We start from the raw sequence: 18,219 nt of genomic DNA, 5'->3' as shown, positions 1-18,219 counted from the left end.
AGACACCCTCGCGGCGGCCGTAGCCATCGCGTGTCCAAACAGTGAATAATTAGAATGATAATGGAAGCGCGCACTTGGCCGGCTCGATGAACGCGAAAGGATCGCAGCTGACTACGAACGCTCGGTCCTGTTTGCACATCGGGAAACCCCTCGAAGTTGCCGCGTCGCCGGCGCACTGTTTGCCCTGCGTTTACGTGGAAAGCCTGGCGTTGGGCGCGGCGTTCCACAGACGCGACTGTCTTCGGTCGGGGCAGCCAAGTTCAAGGCACCGTGCCACTTAGCGAGACAATGTTGAGGGTAAACAGGGGGCGCACGGGGGTATTCCGCGCGACGCGCGTTTGTCCTCGCCGTGGGAATGCCGCGAGCGAACGACCACGCAACTTCGCCGGGGCTACCTCTTATTCGCCTCGTTCTTCTTTGTGCGAGTCGGTTAATACTCTGCTCCGATGGTGCGCCAATATTGGGACTGCCACATTCGAGAGGTAACGCGCGACGCGATACTCTGGCACCGTTGGCTCGCGCGATTTCGAGCGTTACAGTTTCCAAAGATGCATATCTCCAGGTATTTTTTGCGATTCGCGATCCTGAAGAAGTTGGTCGCGATGTTAGAGTTTAGCTAATCTATCGTCGATCGTCGTTTCCTTCCGTTTCCTACTTTCTCTAGGTTCGCGTAAATAGAGAGTTCTACAAAGTCTTTCGATTGTGTAAGATTAAATTTTTCAGATATCCCCAGAGCGTACGTTCGAAGTCGCGGGTTCGAACGAGCTACTATCACCTTCGTCTTCGTCGTTCCTCGTAAGGTCGGGGTGAAGGAACCTTAATGACTGGATACCGTGGAGACGGGATAAGAGTTAAAGAAACGGTGATCCTGTCCTCCCTGGAACAGGCATGCGCACCTGTGTCGAGCTTTACCGATGCAACATGCCCGATCCCTTAGCGAGTCACGATGGCCAGTCTTCTTGTACAAGGTTTTCAGATCGACGCGACATCCCGACTAGGAAACCGGTACAAGGAAGTATAGGACGATCGCTGGAAGAGCTTGCGAGCTCCTGGGAAGTGGCTACGACGAATGTACATGAGATTTCGTGGAATCGAACGTGACTCGTTGGGTTTTGCCGTCATCTGGAACGCGAGCTACAGTTCTTTTCTCCGTTCGCCCTTTTTCACGTGCAATCGGTACATCTCGAAGGGGTGAGAGTGACGGTTACCTCGGAGCAGTGCTTTAACTCCTGCCAAGTCACTCTCCGCTCCATCGACTTTATTTATGCCTCGCTCGTACTTCACTCGAAGTCTCCGTTTTTTTTTCGCAATTATTTATTTTTCAGGAAACGTTCTGAAACATTCCGTCAGCTCGAAGCAAAATTGGTTTTATCGCGTTGCGTCGTGTTTCGCAAATAAATTAAAGTGCCAATTACGAAGGAGACTGTGTATGCGCGAGCAACCGGAAGCGAGCTTTCCAGGCGCTACGAACTCCGATATGGCGATACGCAAAGTGTAAATAGCGAGGGGCCAAATTCGACTAACTCGGTGGACCATTTTCAGGTCTGCGTGGGATTGGTCGGCGAGGTACAAAGCCGTGATGGCGCGGCATTCTCTCCCGTGGACCAGGGACCGCGTTCTCCACCCTCGTCGAAAGGCAAACTCGAGCCGCGGTGATTTAATATTCGCGCGACCGGCTAGCCGGAGTAATTTTTACGCGCGCGTTCCGTGCTGGACGAAACGCAGGCTGAACGGCACGCAAAGAAAAGAAGAAAATCGACGTGGCCGTGTACACGCACGAACTGGCCAACGGGACACCGTTGTTCCGGTGGCCCTCTATAAATAGAACGGTGGCGAGCTTGATGATCAATATTCGTACATCCGGTTGGCTCGACGATCCGACGGATATTCCTACTTGTATTTCATAAGTTGTAAATATTTTTTATGGCCGTGCCTAACGAAACGGCCCGGCTGCGGATATAATCACTGTGCGGGATGTTAAAAAGAGTGCATCGGACATTCTGACTACTCTGCAACGGGGCGATGCAATTCTTTTACCAGTAGAACGATCACTTTTACCATTTGTTCGTATGAAATTCAAGTAAACGAGCTGTCCTTCTTAACTGAATCATAGAAATGGTAGAATCTTTTTATATCCGTGTATTTAGAAAAGCATCGTATCAAAAATTTCCAAAAAAATTTATTCACCCCCTATTAACGTGATACCCAATTTAGAGGCGCGCACGATCGATCCAAGTTCCATCTGGTACAATTTCTACAAATTACCGAGTAATTTAGCTGGAACGTTTCCCGTGCACGGTCGCTTAAACATTTTAGTCCCCCATCTGGCAGAGGGATCTACAAAGGGTTGTGGTGTATCGCGGATCTAATTCGAAGGCGGTAGCCAGCCGTCAGCTGACGCGTTATCTTGTCTTCGATTTCCAGAAGTCGCCGGGAGGAATTCCCGCGGCGAGGAGTATGTAAACGCCGCAGACGTCTCATTGTTACCGAGGGTAGGCCGTGGTAGGGTACCATCAGAGAGATAGACCGCTCACGATCAGAATAATGCCCGTCGGTGCAGTTGAACGAGGCGAGCGGAGGTGTCGGCGGAGGAGCAACGGTTGGAGCAACGTGCACGAGCCACACAGCGGGACACTGTTCCCCTGTCGCCTAGTGGCCCAGGTGCACGGCCACCCTCGCGCGTCACCCCCTTCGCGTCCGTTTACGAGCGTGGAGATGGGATCAAGTTCAATATGTACTCACGAATCCCCGAGTCAATGTCGATGAAAAAGGTCCCGGGGCTTCGTGGGATTCGAATAACGCTCGTAAGAGCCGAGGAATGTTAATTGCGCGTATTTACATGGTGGTTCGATCGTGCAAGTTGACTCTGAAACCGTTCCGCGCACGAGTAACAAGGCTGCCCGACGGGGTTGAGGAGAAACCACGATAATCAGGTGGGGAACGTGTACTTATAAATGTAGGTGTTCAAGCAGTACAGGTTTGCAACCGCGTACAGATGCGAAAGATTCGTCGTTTTTTTTTTGTTTTGTTTTGTTTTTCGTTAAAGTAGCGGAGAGTTGATATTGCGAATGTCGAGATCGAAAGATAAAATGGAAATTTGAAGAGAAAGAGTTCGACTAACTACCCATTGAGCCTCGGGTACGGTTGGAATACGCTTGATCCCATCGCTATCGGAGGCAGCGCGGCAGAGAGGTTGCTCTCGTCGAAGAGGCCACACCGTGGCCGATCGGTGAAGATCAACTTCGCTCCGGTCGGAGGACAAGGCGCGCGGCGCGGGAAATAATGCGGCGACGGTGAACCGGATGCGAGCTTGCGAGCCACGAGCAGAGCCACCCAGCGTTCTGGGTCCGCGCCGTGCCGGTCGTCTCACCCCGTGTAAGAGGAGCAGATAGGATCGTGGTCGACTCGCGCCAATCCTGGGCCCCGAGCATCGTGGACAGGTTCAACGCGGCGACAAAACCTGTCGGGTGTCGACGCGTCAGCCTTGAAACGATGATAATCGCCGCTCACGCGGGGACACCCACGAAACGTCGTTAGACGATCGACCGTGATAATCGATATAAATGGTATCGTGCCTTTCCTATCCCCGCGGCCACTCTTTCATCCCGCGGTGCACGCTCGCGAGAGAGAGAGAGAGTAACTATTACGCGAAGTAATTAAGTTTTACGATCGACCTCTGACCAATTTAAGACATCGCCGGGGCTAATGGCACCGCCGCGCCGGCTCTAATAATAACCCTTTCGTCTCGCGATTTCCTGCGTCGGAATTGCCGCCAATCAACCGCGCGATGCGAACGAAGCCTGAAATTGTACAATGTTGATGTATCGCGCGCTCGAGAGTCGAAGTCGTGCGAAATTTGACTCGCAAACGAGTCGCAATTTCGATACGCCCTTACGGATCGTAAGACTTCTCGAACGGCGGTGTACTTAGGTACTCGATCAGAAAATTGTTTCCAGCCACCGTCCGCTATGATTCCTACGGTTTCTACTCGATTCCACCCGACGAATCCCTATCAATTCCAGCCGATCGGTCCGCGGACTCAGCGAAAAAGTTTCGTTTCGATATTCCAGTGAAACCGTACGACGTCCCAATATCAGCCTCCACCCCGTCATAAATTGGTCCACACCGGAGGAGCAGAGGGGACGACCAGACTCGTAAAGAAGGAATGTAAAGAGGAAAGCCAGCGAAATAGAGGCGAATAAAGGCGAGAAGAGGCTGTACGCGGCAGAGATAAGAAGGAAAAGGGAAACGCGGCGCTCTTCCTGTTCACCGGTTCGGATCGGACGACCAAGGTGGAGCGTACTCTGTTACTATCTTATTACGAGCCTCCGCAAATGGTCTTCATCAAGGTAAGACCGTGTTCTACCAGCTCGATGTTTCCTCCTCCCCCTTTCCCATCGTCCGTTCCGTTCCGTTCGCCCTTTTCACCTTCCCCACCCAGCCCCGTCGTCTCAGCGTCGTCAGGCGGCGGTGCAACGCCGACGAGAAGCAGCGGACGAAGGTGGTTGACTTTGGGTCGACGTTCGTCGATGGTGTCGTGCGAGAAGACCGAGGACGCGAATGAAAGGGGCAGCCCGTTCGGTTGGACTCGTTATTGATCTCGGAATGACCGTCACGAGCGGCCACGAGCGTCGTGGTGGTTTTGGTCGTGGTGCATCAGGATGGATAGATACGGCGCGCTCGTGGATGCCAACAGTTCCACGGTTCATTCTTCATGGCCGAGCGAGTTTTGCGTATACACGAATGCCGGACGATTAACGATCGTACCACGGCCGCGCTCGTTAAGCGACAGTCCCTCCGCCTCCGACGTGCCACCGCCGGTTACCCGTCGGGTAGAACGAGACGGAGCGGAGGTGGAGGACGAAACTGGTACACAGCGATCATCCCTCTGGCTCGAAGACGAATGATCCGGACTCTCGCTGGGATACATTATCGCTGGCAGCGCGAGGCCCGGTTGCACGAGCGCCAGGCGACACTTTCGTAGAATCGTGGATCGAGTACGTGACGACGATGGCGATCTGGAAGAGGTCCTCGAGCCAAGGTCGTACGACTAATAATAACTCCGCCGGGCAGAAATCGATTTCCACCAACGGATCACGAGCACGGTCTGGCTTCGAACCGGGTCGGAGATGTGGGTTGATCGGTTGCCGCGATAAACTGTCCCACGCGGTACCCCGATCCTCATTATGCATACGACGGATATTTCGCGGGTTCGTCGGACGTTGCTCAACCCGTGGTGTCTAAGAGGAGTGGCGGCGGCCAGATAGGGAAAGTGTTGGCGAGATCGGCGATTGCATCAACGATTGTTCGTTCGCGAAAGAAATTTTTAGTAGGACAGAGCGTTGCTTTGGGCGTGTACGATTGACAGCAGTCGATGTCTAGACTCGACCTTTCTTACGAAGCAATTTTTAAGAGGCAGACTCCTCACCTATGAATGGTATCGTACAGATTCCTGTTCAAAGAGTGTAGCTTAAGAGATTTTTCGCCGATTCGTAGAGAATAAAACGTGATCGCGCAAGCGTGTATCAGTGGTTATATAATTTCCAGTTAACCCATTGCCAGCCAAGTATTTCTCGTTCCTTTTCCTCGGATAATCGTGCGAAAATTCAGACAACAATCGTAGGAAGTAATGAGTAAGGTATGGACGCGCATACCAAGATGAGCGAACATGCGCCATGCGCTCTGCCGATCGTAGGGATTTCCTATGCGTCATCGTTCCGCTCCATTTTTCCCTTCCAGATGAAGCGGAAAGGAAAACGGGACAACTCAATCCAACAGAAAACCCATCGAAGCGGATATAAAAACTCGCCGAGTGGACGATGAAAGAGACGGAGGTGGAAGAGGTTAGATCAAAGGACAATTAAAACGGGCACTAAATTCGCGGTCGAATAGCTGGTCGTAAACTGAAATGAAGCTTCGATCGGGGGGGACCGTTCGACAATAGACACGCGAGCGTACACCGATCGAACGGGATCCTCGTTCGGTTTCTATCGTCGTTTCAATCTGGCTCGGCTCGCCTGTATGGAACAATAAAAAGTTACAGTTAGTAATTCGAAGAAGGAAGTAAAGGCGAGCGAAAGACGGCCGAGCTGGTATACAAAAGTCTGTTAAGGCCGCCATACATCGAAATCAGTCTCCTGGATCGCTCCGCGGGATCGCCTAATGGCGTTAAAGCAGAAACTAAGCACCGGTTAGAAAATTTACCGTTACCAGAGGCCGATTACCATTGGAGATTAGTTCTCGCTCGAGATCGCGTTTATATCTACCTCGCGAAGATGTTAGACTCTGCCTCCGCTCTTTCTATCCCGCACGTTTTTTCCGCTCCTTCTTATGCCGCGCACGATTCAAACGGCTGACCCGCGTGCGTTCCATCAAGGGTAAAGCCCGATCGATTCCAGGGGACTCTCTATCCTCCGCGTACAGGTTAGGTGATTCGGTATCACGAAGACCCTGGTACGACCAGCTCGTAAACCGTTCCTCTCATCGATCTTTGCGGAACCTCGAATCGGACAGAAGTTTCGTAATCGAACGGAACTCGAATAGCGCACGGCCGTTAGACACGTTTTCCTCGTCCGTGCGATTCTTTCTCATCGTAATCGCGATTCGAACGAGACGCCACCGAGTTCGGTTACGAGTAGTTCGTTTCTCTTTTTTTTTCTAATCGGCTATTTCACGAGACCGGGTATCGATCGTGGCACACGCGAAGGCGATACTGATCCTGAAAAAGCAATATTTCGCCTCGTTATCCGATCGTTATGTAACATTATTGATACAAGAAAGAGGCTATTCCTGATGTATCTATAAATGGAGAATGGAGATCGAACGATTCGCGGCGCTCCTTAAGTGTCGTCCAATTGAGAGCACCGAGTACGGACAAGTGATTACGGCCGGCGAGCGACGCAAGAAATTCCCATTTCCTATTTTTTTGCCACCTCGAAATTTATAGCGCACCGTTGAACCGGTTCCAGCGCTCGTCTACGTTCGACGCGAGGTGACGTCAGTAAAAATCCCAGGATCGCGATGACGCGCGTGAAACGTGCGCCTGCGAAAAGGGCACGAAATCGCGAATTCGTTTCTCGTTCGAAACGGACGAGAGAGAGAGAGAGAGAGAGGGGACACCGCGGTGAAACGAGAGGGTAGCAAAAATGGTGGCAGAAGAATGTACGCGCGCACGGCGAAGGCTCGCACGATCCGATCGCCGGCACGCGTGCTCCTTTAATTCGCTGTATAATGTTACGCGCTATTGTACTTAATCCCGACGCTCTTACGGTACCACGGTTCGCCAGAACCACCGTACCCGCCTGGCCACGGTCCCCTCGCCTCTGTTCCACGTCGATGAGCATCGATAAATAACCGCGAACAACCTTCGAGGATGCGCCGAATATGGAAGATCCGCGGGGGATTGGATCGCGTCGATTCCACGCTCCAGGCGACGTTTCTGCCTACGAACGGTTTGTCGCTTGTCAATTTCTGTCGCGGAGGATAACAGGATTGACTGGGATCCATTTTGAGGATATCGAAGGAACGAAAGAGAAAGAGAGAGAGAGAAAGAGAGATGTCTGATATTTCTTGCGGTTCTACGGATGATATTACCAGTGTACAACAGGATGTTCTGTAAATCTTTGGGTGAAGGTTGCTGAAGCGCGAAGGGAAGGACTTAAGTCTCGTTTAACGGAACGTTCGTAATTGTACGATCGATACGTATATTCAATATTACTAGTTTCCGCTTGATCTCGTACGCGTTCGCACATTTGCATACGCGAGACGTAATAAAAAAATGGTCAAGAGGTACCTCTGATACAGAATGTTTCACTCGCGCGTAACGCTCGCTCGTAGCGGGAATATTAAACGAGACAGGCATGCCAGGTAACACACGCGATACAATAATTTTAATACTTGTGCACGTTCGCGATCGCGGACCGTCACGTGTTCGACATTGGCCGCTCGGAATGGAATCTTCGCGTCACGTATGAATATCTGGCGGACGTGTTAAAAGGTAATAACAAAAATGTATGGATCCTAAAAACCGTGGTAATCCCCAGTTTCTTTTAATTTGTGGACACGGTGGCTAACGGGACCGATCGGATCGAGTCGATTATTACGTACTTCACTCGAAATCAATTAATCGGGAGGAGAGAATAAATCATTGCGTTTGACGAGATCGGTGGAAATTACGACGAATACGGCACCGCGTAATATCTTGATATTAGGCCCGTGTCGTTATTGGCAAATTACACACACATAAATCAAGATGTAGACATAGACAAACCGTTTACGCTGCATGTCTCGCGAGCGTTATAGCTACTTAATCAAACATTTACAGACCTCTTGATAGGTATATGGCATTTCAGTTTCACGATTAGTCGTAAAACGCACTGGTGAACGCTCGAGGAGGTGCCTGGAGAACACCGTGCGAACGACACTTTGGAAGACACGGCACAGCTCCGGAACGGAGCCGCCCGGTCCCAACAAAGTAGATCCATTTCTTAGCCGGGATCTCGTATTTAAATCAACGTTCTGGCTCGCCAACGCGCGACAAGTTAATCTAATACGAACACGACCAATGATAAACGGCGACAAGTTGATCCCCGGGTATTACAAGTTATGCAACAAGCGCGACCGTTTCGTTCTATGAGCCGCCAGTCAACAGCAATTACGTCGCGGCAGGCTCGAACGTTCGATAAGACCCGCCACCGTGCACCGGTGCCAATAACACGCACAAAAGACCTAGAAAACCCTATAGAGCTGTGAACCCGATCGTTCAGTCTTATCTACCATCGAATGCCACCTGTTGGAGGGCTCCAAATGGGGGGCGTTCTTATAAAATGGAACGATCTATGGGGGCCATTACGCGGCTTAATAAAACGTCCAACCTGTTACCGGTTCCCGGATTACATTTCGTGAATAAATGCACGCCACTGCCTCGTTTCTGTATCGTTCATATTACACGTGCAATCGTGTCGTGCTCGAATTCCGGTCGCTTGAATTCGAGCAACCTGGCTTCCAGTTTGCGCCCGCGCGAAACTCGAGTGGTTTCGAATCGTTCAAATTATCACGAATCGTGGAAGGCTGAAAGAAGGTCTGAGGGCGGAGGAGCGAAGTTGAAGGGGGAGAACGAAACGCGGACCGGTTGTTAGCGACAATTCCAGCGACACAACTACCGAACAGGTACACGCCAGGTCGCGCGAGAATGTAGGCCAATAGCACAGGTTCACTAAACCACCGCGACCTGGATCAGGCCGCGACGTTTCGAGTCAGCTGACGGAATTCCCGAAAGCTGCACGGCCGGGTCTCAACCTCTGATTTGCATCGAAGCAAGGTTAGTCATCGAAAAGGATCTCTTTTGTGCACGGATCACGGTGTCTTTTTATCGGTGTCCCCGAGGCCAGTGAATCAGCCGGGTGATTCAGATCAGGCGGCAACAATTCGGAGAGAATGTACCACGCGTTTCTGTTGTTTTTCTTTTCGACTCGAAAGCAACGGTGATCGAATGATAATCGTTTTAAGGTTACGTATCGAGGATGACGTAAAACGTGTTGCAAGAGTTTCGTTGGGACTGGATTCCGCATGAATAATGAAGTTTTTTTGTTGCCAAGCAATTTTTGGAAGATTTCACGGTTACGCGAATGCAAATGCGTTGACCGACCAGTGGTCATCGAACTTTGCGCGGACGTGGCGTTCATCTTCCCGAACGAAATTCGCGTGAGAAAAAAAAAAAAGGTGAGATTCGCGATAAATCGATTGAAAATATATATGGATATATATATAGAGGAACGCGGAAGGAGAAGCAATAAGAAAGACGAAGGCGGCGTTAGAAGAAGAGGAGGCTCGAAAGGCAACCTTTCGATTTACGGCCTTTGCGGGGCTAATCGGAGAGCATTCCGAGCGCGTGAACGCGAACGAAATCGAGTCGGAGTCGGTCGATTAAACGTTCTGAAAACCGTTGAGCACGGTCTCCCGACGCGATACGTGCGACGAGTCCGAAGCTCGTTGCCCTGGAGCGGCCGATCCGTGCGCGCATTGAAATTCTCCGGGACCCCGTCGCCGAGCGGAGAGCAGCCGATTTTTATCGAGTACACGACCGGTTACCGGGCAGAGGCTCATAAACCGCATTCGACATCGCCGGCACGGGGCAGCCGCGGAACGAATACGAAGTATCGCGAGGCAAATCCCATTCGTGGTATTTCAATCGAGCGGATAGAAACCGTTCGAAGGGGGCCCTATTCAGACCGCGGAACCGCGCGACCGCTCGCGGCCGTGAAACCGTGTCGCGTGAGGATTCCAACGGTCGCGTGTCGCCTGACGATCTGACCGTAATCAAAGCGTTAATTGGCCGAGTGGCGTCGTCAATCGCGACGATTAACGATAAGTGTCCGATCGCACGCTTATAATATAGGCTCGCGTGAACGATGGTTGTTAAAGGAGATTGAATGGCGTGGTAAGAGTCATGTACTCATATAATCGCGATATCTCTCCTCTTTTTCTGATTGGTCTTTTATTAAAGTTAAGTGGCAAATCTTTGTTTACAGTTACGGACCATCGTAGAGATCGGAGCGAATGATATTTTTCAGCGAATGTATGATAGGACGAGGAGTGAAAAATATTTAAAAACGAAGGATGGATAGAAGATCGTTACGAATTCTGTATTATAAATAGCAGGGAACAACCGTGAAACCCAGCGATGAAAGCGTCGCGTCAGAATAAAAATCGGTTGAGAGATCGCGACGTTTGATCGTATCTCTTTCCAGTTCCCCCAATGATAACGTCGAAACTCCCGATCCTCGGCCACAAGCGCTGACAGAACGGACAATTCTGTAATTGAATTTCTTTGTCCGCCCTTAATGGAACGGTCGTTTCCGCAGCGTTGAGATTTCCTGGCCAGGGGCAAATGCGACGCGAGTAATCCGCGATTCTGACAGAAACCCGATACAGACCCGTCTTCCGTTCGCCTCTCTCGACGCGAGAGGGCAAAAGGGACCCGGCTGTCAAAACGAAAATCGTTCAACTTCCTGCCCGCTCCGCCGCCGCGATCGAGTCAGAGGCTCGCGGGTTCATTCGCGTTCACCAGCGCGATCAGGATCGTGACGAAATTCCGCGATAATCGCAGCAGAAATCGCCGCGATCGCCGTTGTTGGTCCCTTCGAGATTCGGCTACGAGGAAGAAGGGGCGACGTCGAATTAGCGCTCCGTGTACGAGGCACGCGTGTCCGGAATACATGGCGGTCGCGTCGCGTCGGTACCGCAAGCACCGTGCGAATAGAATTTGTACGCGATCGGTGTCGGATTCGACGTTTCAAAGAACCTACCGAGCGTCCATTGTTGGGCTGGCTCGCGATCGCTGCTTTCGAGTCTTGAATGGATCCCATTGTTACGAGTTGCGAGTCGGTTAGACGAGAATTTTCTTGCGATCCTCGAACGTATCAAGTGTAATTAGCTGGCGAACGGCTGATACTCGCGATGAATTCGATGTTTCGATCTAGCGGCGTGAATAGAAATTTTCTCTCCTCGACGAAGCGTTCTGCGATCGGCCAGGAAAATTCCCAAACGAAATTGTTCGAGCGCCATTCAAATTTCGGAGCATCGCAGGCCGTTTCGGGAGAATGAATAACTGATCGTCTCTTTTGAACGGCCGCACGACGGTGAATACAGGATTTCACGGGCCGATAGGTCGAGGCTTCGTGCTCGATATTTTTAATAGCCCTTTTTCAATACCTGTCAGGCCAGTGCCCGACGAACCGTCCGCGGGACGCGTTCTTTTTTCCTTTTTTTTTCTCTCTCTCTCCCTTGAAACGCTATACGTACACACAGCGTTGTAGCTGTTGGGCGATAGGAAGAGCCCGCCTCTTTTAATGCTCGATCGCTTCTAAATAGTTTGACGTTCAAAAGATCTAGCCTGGCTACCGCACTCGTCAAACGGTGTACAACGGCTCTACATCGCACCGCACTTATAACCGCGTTGGGTGACAGACACTCTCGCGGGTTTTTACGGGGACGACCGTTCGAACGCTTTCGGATCGGGTGAATAGTCTCTAAATATATAGGCAGCTATATTTGCCACCTCGAAAGGTGCACATTTATTGGATATCTGAATTTAAAAATATCGAGCCGGGAGGACAATAGCCTCGATTCGAATTTAACACCGCTCGATATACACGTAGCATCGACTTGGAACGCTTAATCATCGAACCTCCGATTGGAAATCGTTGGATTAAACTTTGAAGCGGAACTGGACGCTCGATTGTAAAGGATCGTATCGTCGAGATGGATCGAAGATCTTAATCGAAATTCGATAATTAAAATCGAAGAATTTTGAAATCTAAGAACATCGTACGCTATTCGAGAGGCATTTAAGGAGTCCGTAGAGGACAGATCGAGAGGCTATTCTCTCGACAAAAATGGTCAGCGTCGGTCGTACGACTCGAATCCGTGCCGCGACACGAGCAGCATCTCTGGCTTTTTACCGTTCCGTTTGGGCCTGGTACGTGATTCGAACGGTCGGTCAAGCGAGCAGGACCCGAACGGAGGCCCAAGCGATGGCGCACGCACATAGCAGAGCACCAGTTTCTTGCCCAACGCCGTCTGTCTCGCGCACAGATACTTTCACTGCGATAATCCCGATATTTCTGGTCGCTTGGTTCACGAAAGTGGCTTCCTCCGAAACGCTAATCACCCGACGCGTGCATGCATCGTTGCGACTAGTTGAACGACGACAGAAACGGCGACGGCGAGCGGAGAAGCGGAGAAAGTCCGTTGTGTCGTGCCAAGAAATTGTGCGACATCGTTTGATTGAACTGTGTTCGAACGATTGAACGTGGTAACAGCGTGGAAGAAAGCTGCGAGCTGTTCGAGCCGAACGCGAAGGGCCCAACTTCGCGTCAGGCAGAACCTCAGTGAGATCGTACAATTGGCGACACGTTAGCGAAGTTCGTTCGAAACGATTCTCGTTCGTTTAGAATTTTTGCACTAGAGCAGGTATGCGTGTACGAAACCAGCTTACGCAAGAAAAGAGTCTCTCGCCTTCTCTCCTTCCGCGATCGATCGCAATTAACATGCCCGGAGGATATTCTCCATGGTTATTGCTCGTGGATCGCGTGCCTCGGATAGTTTCTTACTTACACTCCATTACTCTGTTTCATTTTCGTCGCCGTGTCTAACAAGGCGGCAGGACCTCCGCAGTCCGTGCAGCACACGCTACCAGAAGACGGTCTCGGTAATTAGCGTTTAGTAATTAGCAATTAGCCGTTCGAGCCGCAGGTAAGAAGAGGAGTAATCAATGTACTGTACAACGAAGACGCGATTCCTCCGTCGCGAACTAAATCTGATTGCATAATCGTAAACCAAGATACATCCATTCCCTTTCGCGCGTCTTGTGTCCAAAATATGTACAGCCATCGGTCTCGAAGTCGCGTAACAGTAACAATAAAACCCAACGAAAGGAAGATATGCGTCCAAACGATAACACAGAACCCTGGTTCGTCGGGTACCAAAGTACAGCAGACTTCGTTGTGGGATCGGTTATCGAACTCCTCCGCGAACATCGTGCCCGTGGAAACTCGCAGCGGCGGCGTGAAATGAAAACGCCGTGCGTAGTGGCTCCACGGGCCGCGATAATTAGCGGGCGATGCATAATTAATTGGTCGTTGTTATTATATAGCTGGCGTAGGAGCAAAGTGAATCGTTGATTAGAGAGGCCGCGTTTCCTGGCGGGCAGGTGATTCAACGGATCGCGCACGCTCGCCTCGGTGCCTCGTGATCGCGGATCGTAATGCAATCGTAACTTCTCCGCGGTGTACCTCGACCGTGACAAATTCGTTCTCTTTATCCCGGACGAGGCAGCGCGGGATCGCCGCCCCTCGAACGATCCTGCGTTCGTTCGCGTGCGCGATTCCTCGAGAACCCTCGCGGTGGTGCACGCTTTCGGTCCCCGGAGGGCCACTTCGTAGCGTTCCAATTCGTACCCCGCGCGCTTTAATCACGCGATACGTCACGCTGATTTTTGCCTCGCCTTGCCCTCGTCGTCGTCGTCGTCGTCGTCGTCGCGAGCAATGATCGCGACGTTGGCACTCGATCGTAAGGGAGGCCCGTTTCACGGCGACGGGACGACACAAAGGGACTCGTGCTCCTCCGTGGATTCTCCTAGTTTACATTTTTTCGTCCCCACAACCGTGCCGTTCACGAGGAACGATCCATTATTCCGATCCCTGGAATTCCTTCGGAACTCATTATGCCGGCGCGCGTTCTACCTTTTGCGCGGGACCCCGTTTTATATTCCGGCGGGCCCTTCGTCGCACGGAAAAATCGATACCGTTTCGACTGTTCTCCTCCATTCGTTTGTTCGGGACCACGGATCGGATCTCGGTTGAATCGCTCGATTTCACCCCATTCTCCGCGTTCTCGCGAATGGCCTTCGAAGTTTCAAGTGGAACACGGTTCGAACTCCGTTCTGTCGAACCCGTACGCGGGACAGAACGAGCTGGCACGACAATGATTCTTCGTTCGATAACCAGTGCTCGCATTTGAATAACTGGTTTCGTACGTATATTACATTTTTAACAGGAGGCGATATTGTATAATAATTGGAACAATGACTGGCGGTTATTTCGCGGATAATGAGACACTTCGTCGAGAGTAACGGTACGTTAAGCGTCGTAAGGGAAAATTTCGCTTCGACTGATCTAACGAATTCTAGCGTAAAAGCATCGTTGGAACGCGTAGCTTCGACTCGATCGGAGAGAGTCGTAACTTGCGGAGCTGTTTCCCTTTCTTCAGCCGATTTCGTGGTTTCGTAACGCGAATGATCGTCGCGCGCGGATGTTACAGGTCGCCGAGATTCGCCGGCACCTCCTTGGTATTCCTGTATCGGCGGCGTTTTGCCTCGGTATTCAGACACTGTTTCTTAATTGTACGAGGTGTCCGTGCACGTTCGGCTAGCCTTCGCCGGCTGCAAGTCGGCACGCATACCTATTGTAACGTCGCGTTGAATTATTTAGGCCCGGGCCTCTTTGACTCCGTTCCCGTGTCGAACCGGTCCATCCCTCGCGTGACGCGTCGCGCGCGGCTCACTCGCCCTCGCGGCCGGAAAAACGCTGTTAACGCACCGTGACGGGATTGAAATTCTCATTGTTCAGAAAATCGTTCCTTTCTCTCTCTCTCTCTCTCTCTCCCCTCGTCTTTTTTTTCTCTTCTATCGAGCTACGATCACGGTGTTCTAATCGATCGACGAGGTACGCGGTTACAGCGTTACCTCGTCGCTGGCCTACTCGAGAGTTCGAACACGTAACAGGTGTATTTCGATCGGACGCGCTGCGTTACCAGAGGCGAATTCCTCTGACCGAATCTATCGATCCGACGAATGGAAACGAGTAGCGGGTACGATCGCGTTTCAGAGCTAAACGAGAGGGGGGGCCAGAACACTTGGCAGCGGAACGAGCCTTACGTTTCGGAAGACCTCTCCTGTCTCTTCTGATACATGGTACGCATGTACTTCCGGTGGGGAAAGCACTTCGAGATCAACGTATCCCTGCGGCGAGGCACATGTTGCTTTTAACACAGTTCGTAAAATCCACGTCTAGCGACGACGGCGACGAGCGGTGATCGCGAGGCGAGAAGCACAGTGCAACAGAATCACTGATCTTGATCACTTGGTATCACCAGATCGCGAGGTTGATTGCCCGGTGAGCGGCGAGCGTGGCGTACCGCGTTGCCGCCTCACAGATACAAGTGCCGTGTATATTCCACCCTGTCCCGCCGGCGTTCTTTTCATCGCACCAAGAATAAACTCCACACTGTTCTGAGATGAGACTTACCTATCCAGGACGGTCGTCAACGTAGGACGACCCTGACGATCCTGTCCGGCGACGTGTTCCCCCGTCCGTACGGTGCTCGACCCGACTCGACTACGGCTGGGGCGCGGGTTAAAATCGTCGTGGCCTTCCCTCCGTGGAACCGACGAACCTCGTTCGTTCACTGCTGCGAAAGGGTAACGTCTCTCGCGACCGATCCGGTCCAATTGCACAACCGAATTTCCCAGAGCGGCGCTCTCTCGCAACCCTCGAGAAACCGAGCGTGTGCGAGTCACGGACCGCGTTCTTTTCTCTCCCGTTTCCCGGTCCCCCGTATCTCTTCTGTTTCTTTCTTTCTCCCTCCCTCTCTCTCTCTCTCTCTCTCTCTCTCTTTCTCTTCTGTCCCCTCAAAAATCACCGCGACACCGCACCGAACAGAAGTGAACTACTCGTGCGCCGCCGGTTCACGGTACCTTAAATACCTTGGCAGCCGCGCCGCCGCCACCGCCGCCGCCACCGCCGCAACACGCCACCCGCCACCACCGCTGTGCGTCGTGCGGCCCCCTACCTCAAACTCGCCCCACGCCGCGCGCGCCGATTGGCGAGGGAGAGGAGCCCGATGTGTGCCCGCCGGCTACATCGGAGCATCCTCTCTTCTTCTCGCCGCGTTGCTCGCTACTCGCCTCTCATCATCCGTCTCTCTTTCTCCCTGGCTCTTTCTTCCTCCCCTCTCTCTGTCCTCGCTCGTCGCCCCGTACCCACGACGTTTCTCTCCCTCTTTCACCGTCCCCCCTCGACGGTTTCTGCTATTTCTCTCTCGTCTCCCGTCCGTCTTCCTCTCTTTCGCCTCCCTTCGCGACTAACTCTCCCTCTCCCTGTCTACGCGCTCTTTCTCTCTTTCCGGTAATTCAACCACCGGGTTCTAGCGTATCCGCAGGACTCCAACCAGCGTACGCGTTGCTCGTCTCCTAGCGTGTCTCTCTTTCGACGAGGTTTCGAGTGTTTCCCTCGGTTTTTCTTCGTCCTCGAACGGGGAACCTTGCGCGGGTTAATTTTCGCGAACGGTTTTCCGTTCTTCCGCGGGGTAGTTCGAAAGAGGGCGAAGTCGAGGTTGCGCGATGGAATTGTTGGCCAGGCGAAGTTGGAGCCGCGCGTTCTCGAGGGTCGCTGCTGCGGCAGCGACGCTGAGGAAGAGGACGAGGAAGAAGAGCTTCTACGTAGAGCCGGTACAAGTGCGGTGCGCGAACACCGCTGCGCAGAGGCGCAGGACTCGCGGAGTGCGCCTGGGTCTCGCGCATTCGCGCTCCGCACGCCGTTGCGAGCGCATCTGTTCACGGAGGGGGGTGTCGCTCATTTTTTTTTTATGCTCGAGAGAGAAAAATTCACCGTGATTGTTGGATACGCTATCGAGGAATTAGTCTGCGATCTGTACACGCGTAGCGTTGCACGGTACCAGGGTATGGAATGTAAGAATTTTGAAAAATTTCAATTCCTTTCGAGACAAGTAAAAAGTCTTCATCGAACGTCTAATTGTAATCCTTTCATAGTGTAGTATTTGGATGACCGCTGGGTTATCATTCTAGTGATTTTGGTTAGGGTATATAGTGTACTATTTGTGTGGACTTGGGATACGAATGAAAGTTGATAGATTAGTCGCTGCGTCGATGTAGAACGATGTAATCCGCCGAATTTATAGATTTTTATAACACTAAAGGACGATGTATTTAACAAGACGGCATAATAATTATCGATGTTACGTGTTTTTACGAAATGATAACAATTTACAGTATGTTATGAGGCGAGAGTCAACGTTTATTCGATTGCACCTTGCGTCAGTATGGATCGCACCGTTTCAGAAAACATTCCTCAAGATATCCACGTTTGGTATTCGTATTAAAACGATCAAATACACGTTCGAATTCATTTCGATACACTTTCCACGTCTCGCGTATCGTTGTGCAAATTTCAATGCGTATAGGATCGAGGAACTTTAATTATATTTGCAGAATATTAAATCGTTAAACAGGGAAGCGGTTAAAATTTTGCAAATGAACGTAAAAAAGTACTTTGTTGAATCAACAGCGCAACGCTTCGTGTGCTCGTTTCGTAAACGCGGTCTACGACCGACGTCGCGAACGCCAGGATGCCAACGAGAGCCTGGCTCTCCTGGGAGGCGCGATCGAAGCATAATTTCTCAAATATTTGAATGGTTAATTGCACCGTATTACGGTATCTCGCAATGTGATTCAGAGATCGCGTATCCGGCACATAAGGACGATGTTGAAATTATGTTAAGGTCTGTGCGGCAGCTCGTTTCGAGATATTTGCCCGACTGGTCAATGCCATTGGCTATCCCAATCTGCTGACTCACTATCGGTCAGCGTATGAACGGGGAAAGATTCTCGCATACGTGTTCCGAGAAGATCTCTTCGAGACT

The 18,219-nt window shown here is 51.5% G+C and overlaps 1 protein-coding gene across 1 annotated transcript in view; it reads right to left on the bottom strand.

Moving 5' to 3' along the window:
* Positions 1-15,936, bottom strand: part of LOC143426371 (uncharacterized) — a 50,075-nt gene extending 34,139 nt beyond the window's left edge. The window contains exon 1 of the mRNA XM_076899806.1: positions 15,807-15,936. The gene's annotated coding sequence lies outside the window, so the exon portion shown is untranslated. The remainder of the gene's footprint in view (positions 1-15,806) is intronic.
* Positions 15,937-18,219: the final 2,283 nt, after the last annotated feature.

The sequence above is a fragment of the Xylocopa sonorina genome, chromosome 8 (genome assembly GCF_050948175.1).
Source record: "Xylocopa sonorina isolate GNS202 chromosome 8, iyXylSono1_principal, whole genome shotgun sequence".
Taxonomy (NCBI): Eukaryota; Metazoa; Arthropoda; class Insecta; order Hymenoptera; family Apidae; genus Xylocopa; species Xylocopa sonorina.
This window is presented reverse-complemented; position numbering and strand designations above follow the sequence as displayed.